General features: G+C 42.6%; 1 protein-coding gene across 3 annotated transcripts in view; it reads left to right on the top strand.

Moving 5' to 3' along the window:
• ppp1r9a (protein phosphatase 1, regulatory subunit 9A) overlaps positions 1–12,258 on the top strand; it is a 234,110-nt gene that overhangs the window by 147,064 nt on the left and 74,788 nt on the right. The gene's annotated exons all lie outside the window — the stretch shown is intronic.

The following is a 12,258-nucleotide window of genomic DNA, read 5'->3' as shown; positions in this document are numbered from 1 at the left end:
GGGGTTTTCCTTTACCCTACTCGCCAAAGCCATCTCATGCTTCTCAGCCCATTCTTAAGCTCCTTTCTTGCTTCCCTATATTCCTCAATAGACCCATCTGATCCTTGCTTCCTAAACCTCATGTATGCTGCCTTCTTCCACCTGACTAGATTTTCCACCTCACTTGACACCCATGGTTCCTTCACCCTACCATTCTTTATCTTCCTCACCAGGACAAATTTATCCCTTACATCCTGCAAGAGATCTCTGAACATCGACCACATGTTCATAGTACATTTCCCTGCAAAAACATTATCCCAATTCACACCCGCAAGCTCTAGCCTTATAGCCTCATAATTTGCCCTTCCCCAATTAAAAATTTTCCTGTCCTCTGATTCTGTCCTTTTCCATGATAATACTAAAGGCCAGAGAGCGGTGGTCACTGTCCCCCAGATGCTCATCCACTCAGAAATCTGTGACCTGACCCGGTTCATTACCTAGTAGTAGATCTAGTATGGCATTCCCCCTAGTCGGCCTGTCCACATACTATGACAGGAATCCGTCCTGGACACACTTAACAAACTCTGCCCCATCTAAACCCTTGGAACTAATCAAGTGCCAATCAATATTAGGGAAGTTAAAGTCACCCATGATAACAGCCCTGTTATTTTTGCACCTTTCCAAAATCTGCCTCCCAATCTGCTCCTCTGTATCTCTGCTGCTACCATGGGGCCTATAGAATACCTCCAATAGGGTAACTGCTCCCTTCCTGTTCCTGACTTCCACCCATACTGACTCAAAAGAGGATCCTGCTACATTACCCACCCTTGCTGTAGCTGTAATAGTATCCCTGAGCAGTAATGCCACCCCTCCTCCCCTCCCCCCCCCCCCACCATCCCTTTTAAAGCACTGAAATCCAGGAATATTGAGAATCCATTCCTGCCCTGGTGCCAGCCAAGTTCCCGTAATGGCCACTACATCATAATTCCATGTATGTATCCAAGCTCTCAGTTCATCACCCTTGTTCCTGATGCTTCTTGCATTGAGGTACACACACTTCAGCCCTTCTGCCTTACTACCTTTACACCGTTTATTCTGCTTCTCTTTCCTCAAAGCCTCTCTATATGTTAGATCTGGCTTTACTCCATGCACTTCTTTCACTGCTCTATCGCTCCGGGTCCCATCCGCCTTGCAAATTAGTTTAAACCCTTCCGAACCATGCTAGCAAACCTACCTGCAAGGAATTTGCTCCCCCTTGGGTTCAGGTGCAACCCATCCAATCTGTACAGGTCCCACCTTCCCCAGAAGAGATCCCAATGATCCAAAAATCTAAAACCCTGCTCCCTGCACCAACTCCTCAGCCACGCATTCAACTGCCATCTCCTCCAGTTCTTACCATCGCTGTCACGTAGCACTGGCAGCAATCCTGAGAACGCCACACTTGAGGTCCTGTTCTTCAGCCTTCTGCCTAGTTCCGGAAACTCACGCTTCAGGACCTCGTCCCTCTTCCTGCCTATGCCGTTGGTACCAGCATGTATCATGACTTCTGGCTGCTTTCCCTCTTGTACCAGGATGTCACGCACCCAGTCAGAGACATCCCGGACCCTGGCACCTGGGATGCAACAAACCATGAGGGTGTCCTTCTCATGTCCACAAAATCTCCTGTCTGTTCCCCTGACTGTAGAGTCTCCAATGACGACAGCTCTCCTCTTCTCCGTCCCACCCTTCTGCACCACCGGGTCAGACTCAGTTCCGGAGGCCCTGCCACCATGGCTCACACCTGGTCGGTCGTCCCTTCCAACAGTATCCAGGACGGTAAACTTATTATTCAGGGGAATGGCTACAGGGGTGCTCTGCACTACCTGTCTGCTCACCTTCGCTTCCCCCCCCCCCCACCCTGACTGTCACCCAACAACCTGCTTCCGACAGCCTAGGTGTGACTACCTCCCTGTAGCGCTCATCTATGACTGCCTCATTCTCCCTTATGAGTCAAAGGTCATCCAGCTGCTGCTCCAGATTACTTACATGGTCTTCCAGATCGCCCAGCCGTATGCATTTCTGGCAGATGTGACTGTGAGGGAGAGGGGCTTTCCCCCAAGACTGCCACATCTCACATGAGAAGCACATTTTATTCAGCAGAGTTAATGCCATTCAGATCTCGGCCACCTCCAAAATAGAATTAACATAGTCCAATGCCGCTTTGGGATTCAGAAAAACACGTTGGAGTCAAACTTGTAGGAAATAATTTTAATCGGGCTGGATAGTGAAGTGATGGGAATAATTCTTAATCATGGGCTATCTTCATAGCTGGAACGAATTTGAACCGCTGTTCCATAATTTCCCGTAGATAATCTTCATAAAAACGAATCTCAGAACCCTTGAATTAAAAATTCTGTTTCCTTGCATATTTCATGATTTGGTCTTTAACTTTTAAAAGAAGAAAGCTGACCAAAATTGACCTTGGTTTATTTGGATCTTGAGATTTCAAAGTGAGAGTTCTGTGCTCCCTTTCAATATCGGGAGGCTGAGATAAAATATCAGGAAACAAAGATTGAAACAAATTAGCAAAATAGTCCAATAAATCCTCACTCTCAGATCCTTTCTTCAGTCCAACAATTCGAATGTTATTCCAACGAGATCTTGCTTCCAGATCGATAACCTTGCATTGAGACTGTTCCAAGCGGGCTGAAATATCCGCTATCTGATGCTTCGACTCTTTAAGTTCAGAATTCAAGGAAATAATACTTTCCTCTACGAAATGAAAACTCTGTCGAAACGACTTCATCTCAGAAATGTTGTTATCTATTTTCTTGTTGAGAGCCATCAACGCATGTTCTAAACGCTCAGCCCAAACAGGCATATCCTCTGATTTTTCTTTCGAAGTTTTTCCCTTTCCATTGCTGGATTCAGAGAGCTGCTTTCCACTTCTTAAAGATTGTGACATAATAACAACTATTCGCCTCTAAGAGCCGACAAATAAAAGTTAAAAATTCAGAGTTTAAACTGGGGAAAAGGAAGAATTAAGCGCAGGCACACAAATTGTGTGTCACTCCATTAGGCAGCAGGTAAAGTTCCTCTTCTTTTTTTTAAATCTCCTCCTCAACCCCAGTTCCTGGCCTTCTCCCCGTAACCTTTGGTGCCATGTCCAATCAAGACCCTATCAATCTCTGCCTTAAATACACCCAACGACCTGGCCTCCACAGCTGCACGTAGTAACAAATTCCATAAACCCACCACCCTTTGGCTAAAGAAATTTCTCCGCATCTTTGTGTTGAAAGGGCGCCCCTCTATCCTGAGGCTGTGCCCTCTGGTCCTAGACTCTTCCACCATGAGAAACATCCTTTCCACATCTACTCTGTTTAGGTCTTTCAACATTCGAAAGGTTTCAATGAGATCCCCCCTCGTCCTTTTGATTCCAGTGAGTACAGAGCCAGAGCCATCAAATGTTCCTTGTATGATAACCCTTTCATTCCTGGAATCATCCTTGTGAATCTCTTTTGGACCCTCTCCAATGCCAGCACATCTTTTCTAAGATGAGGGGCCCAAAACTGTTCACAATATTCAATGTGAGGGTTCACCAGTGCCTTATAAAGCCTCAGCATCACATACTTGCTCTTGTATTCTGGACCTCTTGAAATGAATGCTAACATGGCATTTGCCTTCCTCACCACTGACTCAACCTGAAAGTTAACCTTCAGGGGTTCTGCACAAGGACTCCCAAGTCCCCCTGGATCTCAGATTCCTGTACTTTCCTCCCATTTAGAAAATAGTCCGCACATTTATTTCTACTACCAAATTGCATGACTGTGCATATTCCAGCATTGTATTTCATTTGCCATGTCTTGGGTGATCTGGATCCTTAATGATGGAGGTAGCCTTTTGAAGATATCCACAATGCTGGGAAGGCTACTGTCCATGATGGAGCTGGATGAATTTGCAACTTACTGCAGCTTTTTCCAATCCATACCAGACCGTGGCCCTTCGATACCAAACAGTGATGCAAACAGTTAGGATGTTCTCCACAGTACCTCTGTAGAAACTTGTAAGAGTCCTTGGTGACTTATCAAGTCTCCAAGAACTCCTAATGAAATATAACCATTGTTGTGTCTCCTTTCTAATTGCATCAGTATGTTGAGCTCAGGATAGATATTCAGAAATATTGACACCTCAGAGCTTGAAACTGCTCACTCTTTCTACTAGTGAACCCTCTATGCAGACTGGTGTGTGTTCCTTTGACTTGCCCTTCCTGAAGTCCACAATCAATCCTTAAACTTGCTGATGTTGCGTGCAAGGTTGTTGTTGCGACACCACTCAACTAGCTGATCTTTCTCACTCCCTTATAGCTCCCCATCACCATCTAAAATTCTGTCAACAATAGTTGTGTTGTTGGAAATTTTATAGATGGTGCTTGAGCTGTGCCTATCCATATAGTCATGGATTCAAAGTACATTTATCATCTAAGTATGTATACCATATATAAATTTGAGATTCATATTCTTGCAGGCAGCCACAAAACAAAGAACACAATAGAAACCTTGAAAAAAATCTCACAAAGACTATCAAATCACCTAATGTGAAAAAAAAGAAAAAATTGTGCAAACATTAAAAATGTAAGCAAATAGAACACAGAACATGAACCACTGAGACTATAAAGCGTAGGAGCAGAATTAGGCCATTTGGCCTATCAAGTCTGCTCTGCCATTCAATAATAGTTGATTTATTATTCCCTCTCAACCTTATTTTCCTACCCTCTCCCCATAACCTTTGATAACTTTACTAGTTAAGAAGCTATCAAACTTTGCTTCAAATATGCCCTATGATTTAGCCTCGACAACCATCTGCAGTAGTGAATTCCACAGATTCATCACTCTTTGGTTAAAGAAGTTCCTCCTCATGTCCTTCCTAAAGAGAAGTCATTTTATGCTGAGTCTGTGACTCTGCTTCTTGTCTCTCCTACTGCTGGAAACATTCTCTCCCCATCCACTCTATTTTGACTTTTCAATATCCAGCAGGTTTCAGTGACATCCTTCTGAACTCCAGCAAGTAGGTGCACAGAGCCATCAGATGTTCCTCAGAGATTAACCCTATCATCCCTGTCATGTTGTAAACCTCGTCTGGATACTTCAACACCAGCATATCTTTTCTTATGTATGGAAGCCTAATGGCTGCAGGCCACAGCCATGAAACCAGTTCAGCGGTGAGGCAAGTGCTGATGGCTGCTGGTTTCGGTTGCAGAGCCAGTTTAGTGCCGAAATCAGTCAAGCCTCATGAATTAGTGAGCTGAACACCAGGTTAAATCGACCAAACATTGGTTAATTTTTTGCTCTTGGGCCTGGAACCTGCCACGTTGATCTGGCCTGAAGTCTGTTCCAGCAGTGGCTGCAGCAGCCATCAGTACTTGCATTCTCAAGCATCCAGTTTGCCGAATCCCTCAGAATACTGTAAAAATACCAGGTTGTACAGATGGTTCAAAAGCACAACTCCCAAAGGTAAATTACACGCTGTGGATTGCAGTGATCATAGTCCAGAATAAGTATATTTAATAGAATAATGTGTCTCAATAGCACCATCTTGAAAGAGCTGAGCAGTGGTCTAAGCACACATGCTTGAGGTATGCCAGTGTTGATTGTCAGCGAGGAGGAAATGTTATTTCTGATCCACACCGACAATAGTCTCCCGATGAGGAATTCAAGGTTCCAGTTGCAGAGGTGTGTGCTTGTGAATTAGTTCCGAGGGCATGATAGTGCTGAATGATGAGCTGTAATCAATAACCGGAAGCCTGCTGTAGATATTGCTATTATCCAGGTAATTCAATGCCGAGTGGAGAGCAAGTGAGATTGCACCCACTGTAGAACTGTTGTGGGGATAGGCAAACTGCAATGGGTCAAGGTCCTTGCTTAGGCAGTAGTTAATTCCTTGCTATTATATTTCTAAAGTTCTCCCAATCTTTAAGCCTTTTCTTCTCAAATTATAAGCCTTTAATAACAGTACAATACTTTTAATGACTTTGCATAAAAACTTTTGTTTGTCTCAATATTATGTATCATTGTCAAGAATAATTAAATGTTAGTGTAAATATTTGCCAGTGATTATCTACTGTCATACTTCTTTGATTTTTACAGTGCACTTTTGTCAGTTCTTCCAACATATCTATATGTGCCTTTGAGTTCCCAGTTTCTCAAACTGAACGTTAAATACCGTAAAAAGAAAACAATGCAGAAAGTAGTGTTGCAGTTGCATGGAAAGTGCAGTGCCGATAGGCAAGTAAAGGACAAAGCCATGATAAAGTAGACTGGGAGATCAAATGTTCATCTGTCTATGATTATTACAATGAGGCCTAATGCAAGCTTGAGGAACTAAGTGTTCTATTTGGGCATGAAGGGTCTTGGCCTGAAACGTCGACTGTGCCTCTTCCTAGAGATGCTGCCTGGCCTGCTGCATTCACCAGCAACTTTTATGTGTGTTGCTTGAAATTCCAGCATCTGCAGATTTCCTCGTGTTATTTTCAGTTTTTTAGTTTTGGTGAAGGGTTTCAGACTAGAAGCGTTAACTCAAGAAACATTTTCAATGTTTCTCCTTTCACTGATGCTGCCTCTAAGGTAACTTTCATTTTCTGATTACAAGATCGGCTTAAGACCATTAGATCATAAGATAGAGGAGCAGAATTAGGGCATTTTGGCCCAACGAGTCTGCTCTGCCAATTCATCATGGCTGATCCAATTTCCTCTCAGCCCCAATCTCCTACCTTCTCCCTGTCACCCTTCATGTCCTGCCCAAACAAGAATCTATCAAACTCTCCCTCAAACGTACTTAAAGACTTGGCTTCCACAGCTGCTTGTGGCAAAGAATTCCATAGATTCACCACTCTCTAGCTAAAGAACTTCTTCCTCATCTTGGTTCTAAAAGGATTTCCCTCTGTTCTGAGGCTGTGTCCTCTGGTCTAAGACTCTCCCACCATAGGAAACATCCTCTCCACATCCACTCTGTCGAGGTCTTTCACCAGGCAATAGGTTTCAATGGGGTCACCCCTCATTCTTCTGAATTCCAGTAAAAACAGGCCCAGAGCCATCAAATGCTGTTCATGTAGCAAGCCATTCAATTCTGGAATCATTTTCGTGAACCTCCTTTGAACCCTCTCCAGTTTTAGCACATCTTTTCTAAGATGAGGGGCCTAAAACTACTCACAGTACCCCAAGTGAGGCCTCAGTGAGACCAGTGCTTTATAAGGTCTCAACATTACATTCTTGCTTTTATTTTCTAGTCCTCTTGAAATGAATGCTTACATTGTATTTGCTTTCCAGACCAACTCAACCGTTAAATTAACCTTTGGGGAATCCTGCACAAGGACTCTCAAGTCCTTTTGCACCTCAGTTTTTTTGTATTTTCTCTCCATTTAGATAATAGTCAACCCTTTCTTTTTTTTAACCAATATTCATGACCATGCACTTCCCAACACTGTATTCCATCTGCCACTTCGTTGCCCATTCTCCTAATATGTCTAAGTCCTTCTGCAGCCTCTCTACTTCCTGAAAACTACCCGCCCCTCCACCTATCTTTGTATTATCTGCAAACTGTGCAACAAAGTCATCAATTCCATCATCAAAATCATTGACATTTTACTAAAAAGAATTGGTCCCAACACACTTCTCTGTGGAACACCACTAGTCACCGGCAGCCAACCAAAAGAGGTTCCTTTTGTTCCCACTCTTCCTCCTGCCAATCAGCCACTGCTTTATCCACGTTAGAGTCTTTCCTGTAATACCTGTTAAACAGCTTCATATGTGGCACCTTATCAGAGGCCTTCTGAAAATCCAAGTACACAACATCATCCTTTGTCTAGCTTGCTTGTTATTTCTTCAAAAGAATTCCAACAGATTTGTCAGGCAAGATTTTCCCTTGAGGAAACCATGCTGATTATGGCCTATTTAATCATGTGCCTCCAAATACCCTGAGACCTCATCCTTAGTAGTTGACTCCAACATCTTTCCAAACACTGAGGTCAGACTAACTGGCCTATAGTTTCCTTCCTTCTGCCTCTCTCCCTTCTTGAAGAGTGGAGTGACATTTACAATTTTCCAGTCTTCTGGAAAATTCAATCCAGTCAATCTAGTGATTCTTGAAAGATCATTCTAATGCATCTACATTCTCTTCAGCCACCTCTTTCAGACCATCTGGTCCAGGTGACTTATCTACCTTCAGACCTTCCAGTTTCCCAAGAACCTTCCCTCTAGTAATGGTAATTTCACACACTTCATGACTCCTGACACCTGGAATTTCTATACTGCTCATATCTTTCACAGTGAAGAATGGTGTAAAATATCTTTTCAATTTGTCTGCTATTTCCTTGTCCCCCCCATTACTACCTCTCCATCATCACTTTCTAGTAGATTTCCACTATCCACTACCGACACCTAGGAATAGTATCCATTCCTGCCTCTTTTTTATACTTTATGTATCCACCTCACTGATGACCAGCACTCAAGGATGTATGCTTAGCCCATGGCTGTACTCTCTTTACGCCCATGACTATGTGGCCAGGCACAGCTCAAATGCCATCTATTTTTAGCTGATTGAGTGGTGTGGCAGTAACAACCTTGCACTCAGCATCATTAAGACCAAATAATTGATTGTGGACCAGAAAGAGTAAGACGAGGGAACACACACCAATTCTTGTAGAGGGATCAGAAATGGAAAGGGTGAGCAATTTCAAGTTCCTAGGTGTCAGTATCTCTGGCAGTATCTAGGTGCCAACATATTGATACAGTTACATAAAAGGCAGCTATATTTCATTAGGAGTTTGTGGAGATTTGGTACGTCACCAAAAACATTCGTAAATTGCTACAGATGTACTGTGGAGAGCATCCTAGCTAGCTGCATCACTGTCTGGTATGGAGGATCGAAATGAGCTACAGAAAGTTGTAAACTCAGTCTTCTCCATGACCAGCCTCCCCAGCATCCAGGACATCTCCAAGGAGTGACAGCTCAAAAAGACAGAATCCATCATTAAGTACCCCATCACCCAGGGTATGCCCTCTTCTCATTGCTACCATCAAGGGGGAGGTCCAAGAGCCTGAAGACACATGTTCAACGATTCAGGAGTAGCTTCTTCTCCTCTGCCACCAGGTTTCTGAATGCACATTGAACCCATGAACACTACCTCAAATCTTTCCTGTGGAAGTGCAGAAGATAGTCTTTTGAACTGTTAGTGATTTCATCTGGCCTGACAGTCAGTCAGTATTCCATACCCATATTACTGTCTATCAAAGTAAACAAATGACTAGTATTACTTGGCACAATTAGTGTAGGGTGTAGAGTTACTGGGAATGCACTGCATGAGAGAACGTTTTTCTGAAGCAAAACAATTCTCTTATTGAATTTGGCTGTTAAGAAACAAAAATAGTCAATCCACATAGAGCAAACTCTGGCTTTTGCTCTCAGTTGTTATACTGCACCTGTCTTCATTCTTTGTTTTTCAAAAACATTGTAAAATGGTTAGGGATACGTTCCCTAACCTACATTTACTTCTATAAACAATGAGTCTTTTTAAATTTTAAATTTCGACATACCATATTGTACCTAAGTTAATACCAGTTAACTTTTATTCTTATGTTTTATATATTCTATGGGCCGGCTGGTGGCGCAGTGACATCAGCGCTGGATTCTGGAGCGAAGGTTCCCGAGTTCGAATCCAGTTGGGCCGCTCCCAGGCACACTTTCCATCCAGGGCAGGTTGAGTGTTGAGCTCGCAGCTCGGCCTCGTAAAAAAAAAAAAGCTGCGCTGTGAGAAGGACGTGGGGGACCACTCACAGATTCTTTCCTCGAAGACAACCACTTGAAAAAGTGGTTGCTGAGGCTCTGGCAGAGTATGGCACACTAAAAAAATACATATATATTCTATAATTATGTATTGCAATGTACTGCTGCTGCAAAGCACCAAATTTCACAACATATGCCAGTGATATTAAACCTGATTCTGAGTTGTCTATTGACATAAGAGTTCATGCCGAGGGCAGAACCAGGATATGGGGATGTAGGGGAAATCAAGACTCTTGCATCTTCCATCAACTCTTACTACTTAGTTGGTGTCCCTATGTTTAGGTGAATCCCTAGGCTTGTGCCTGGGAAACCTCTCTTTTTGGTTGTGCCTCAAAAATGCTGAGAGCATTTACGTGGCCATATTTGAACTCATGCTGCTCTTGGTCAGACTGCCATTCAATATTGAGTTGTGGTGACTCATGTTGCTAGTGGATGGCCTTTGGTGATGTGTAGACCAGAAAATTCCTCCAGTTATGGAGTTTTAGGAGAGTTCACTGGACAATGAAATCCCTTGAAACTGATTGAAAGATTAGCACGTGGCCACCCATGTCCACTTGTCTGCCTTTTCATAGAAAGAATGTAAATCTTGCAATTTACTGCATTGTACCAGTTAGTTCAAGATAACTTTGTTTTGCATAGAACTGGGAGGACTTTCTGGAGCTTATGTCTCTATTGTCAATAACAGGGAGAAGCTGCATGAATGTTGATTGAGTGTTAGGTTTGACAGTGTTGTAGGATTTTTTTTATTGATGGGTAAGAATTTAATGCTACTTGTTACTAATTTGATCATGCAAGTAAGATCATGATTTTGGGAGGTTTTAGAACAACTTCTTGAGGCATCACTGATCATTCTGGTCATCTGCCACCGCCGCTTTTATTTCTGTTCTTAATAGCTTCCTGGGCCCCTAACTTGCAGGGCTCTCTTGGGAGTCCACCTATTCAGCAAGAATTTTTAGATGAGTAGCAGAAAGTCCAAACCAGGTTTTATGCTGAATTGTTGTTAAATTCAATCCTCACTTCCATCTTAAAGTGCAGACATATTATGAATTATCATTGGTTAATTTCAGTTGATATTAATAGAAGTTGCTTATGCATATGCTGTACCAAAGAATAAAATGAGATAAATGTCACCATTTGAGATTCTAGTATTTGTCCTTGCATAAAATGTGTTTGTGTAAACCACACAATGTTGGCACTAAGGTCAATTAGCATAGTGTTATTTTGGTTTTTGTTGGCCATGAAATTTCTTGTCTGATCTGTGTTAATGTTGATGGCTGAGGCATTAATATTGGTAGTGATATTAGAAATAACTATCCTGTGCTTTTTGGTAATAGTGTGCTGGGAACTTTGGCATCCAGTTGAGAAGGATCTCAATTTAATATCTGAAATCCCAAAGTTTAGCACTCTTAAATGCCAACCTACATTTTGTGCTTCAATTTTTGGAGCGGAAGGTCAAAAACCAGAACATAGAGTTGGTAATCCCACTTCAGAGTCACAGTATCACTCTGTTGAAGTGGTGAAAGCGGATTTAGAGAAAAGAAGGGAATGTACAGTAATTTGCAGCTAACACAAAAAGGCAATTCTCAGAGCTATGTTGATAGGTGAGGGCAAAAAGTCGGCAAATGTTGTAGACTTTTTTTTAGCCTCTCCCTACTAGACCACTGTCATTGAAATATCTAAGCAATATCTGTTACTTGCCTTAATGATGACCACAAAGTGGATCAGACATACACCATCAAGAAGTGTTTTGAGAGGCTGGTCATGGCCCACATCAACTCAAACCTCCTTGATACCTTGACCCACTGCAACTCACCTACTGCCAAAAGAGGTCAGTGGCTGATGCCATCTCCCTAGCCCTACACTCATCTCTGGAGCATTTGGCCAGTAAAGACACCTACATGAAACTGTTTATTCATTGCAGCTCCACATTCAGTACTACAATTCCAAACAAACTCCTTTCTAAACTGCTGGACCTTGGACTCAACATCTCCCTTTGCAACTAGATCCTTGACTTCCTAATCAACAGATTTCAATCAGTAAAAATAGCCAACAACATCTTCAACACAGGGGCTGCACAAGAGGTGTTCTCAGCCCCACTTTACTCTGTATATTCAGGACTGTGCAATCGAATCATGCTGTAACTCCATCTATAGATTTGTAGTGGGCAAAATCACAAATAATGATAAGTCAGATAACCAGAACGAAATTGAAGCCTAGTGGCATGGTGTCATGTCAACAAACACTCTCTCAATTTCAGCCCAAAGTGGATATATCATGCCTTGCTGTGCTCGCGACCGGAAGAAACTATGGAGTTGTGGATACAGCTCAGCACACACAGAAGCATGGTCTCTACCTACACTTTTGGCTGACTTGGTAAACCAACCACTGTAATATTATAATCAAAGATTGAACCTATACTGATATTCTCCCCTCTTTCTCATCCCACCCAAGTCAAGCTTTATG

The sequence above is a fragment of the Mobula birostris genome, chromosome 3, assembly GCF_030028105.1.
Source record: "Mobula birostris isolate sMobBir1 chromosome 3, sMobBir1.hap1, whole genome shotgun sequence".
NCBI lineage: Eukaryota > Metazoa > Chordata > Chondrichthyes > Myliobatiformes > Myliobatidae > Mobula > Mobula birostris.
The sequence above is the reverse complement of the archived record's forward strand: the minus strand, read 5'-3'. Positions and strand labels throughout refer to the sequence as shown.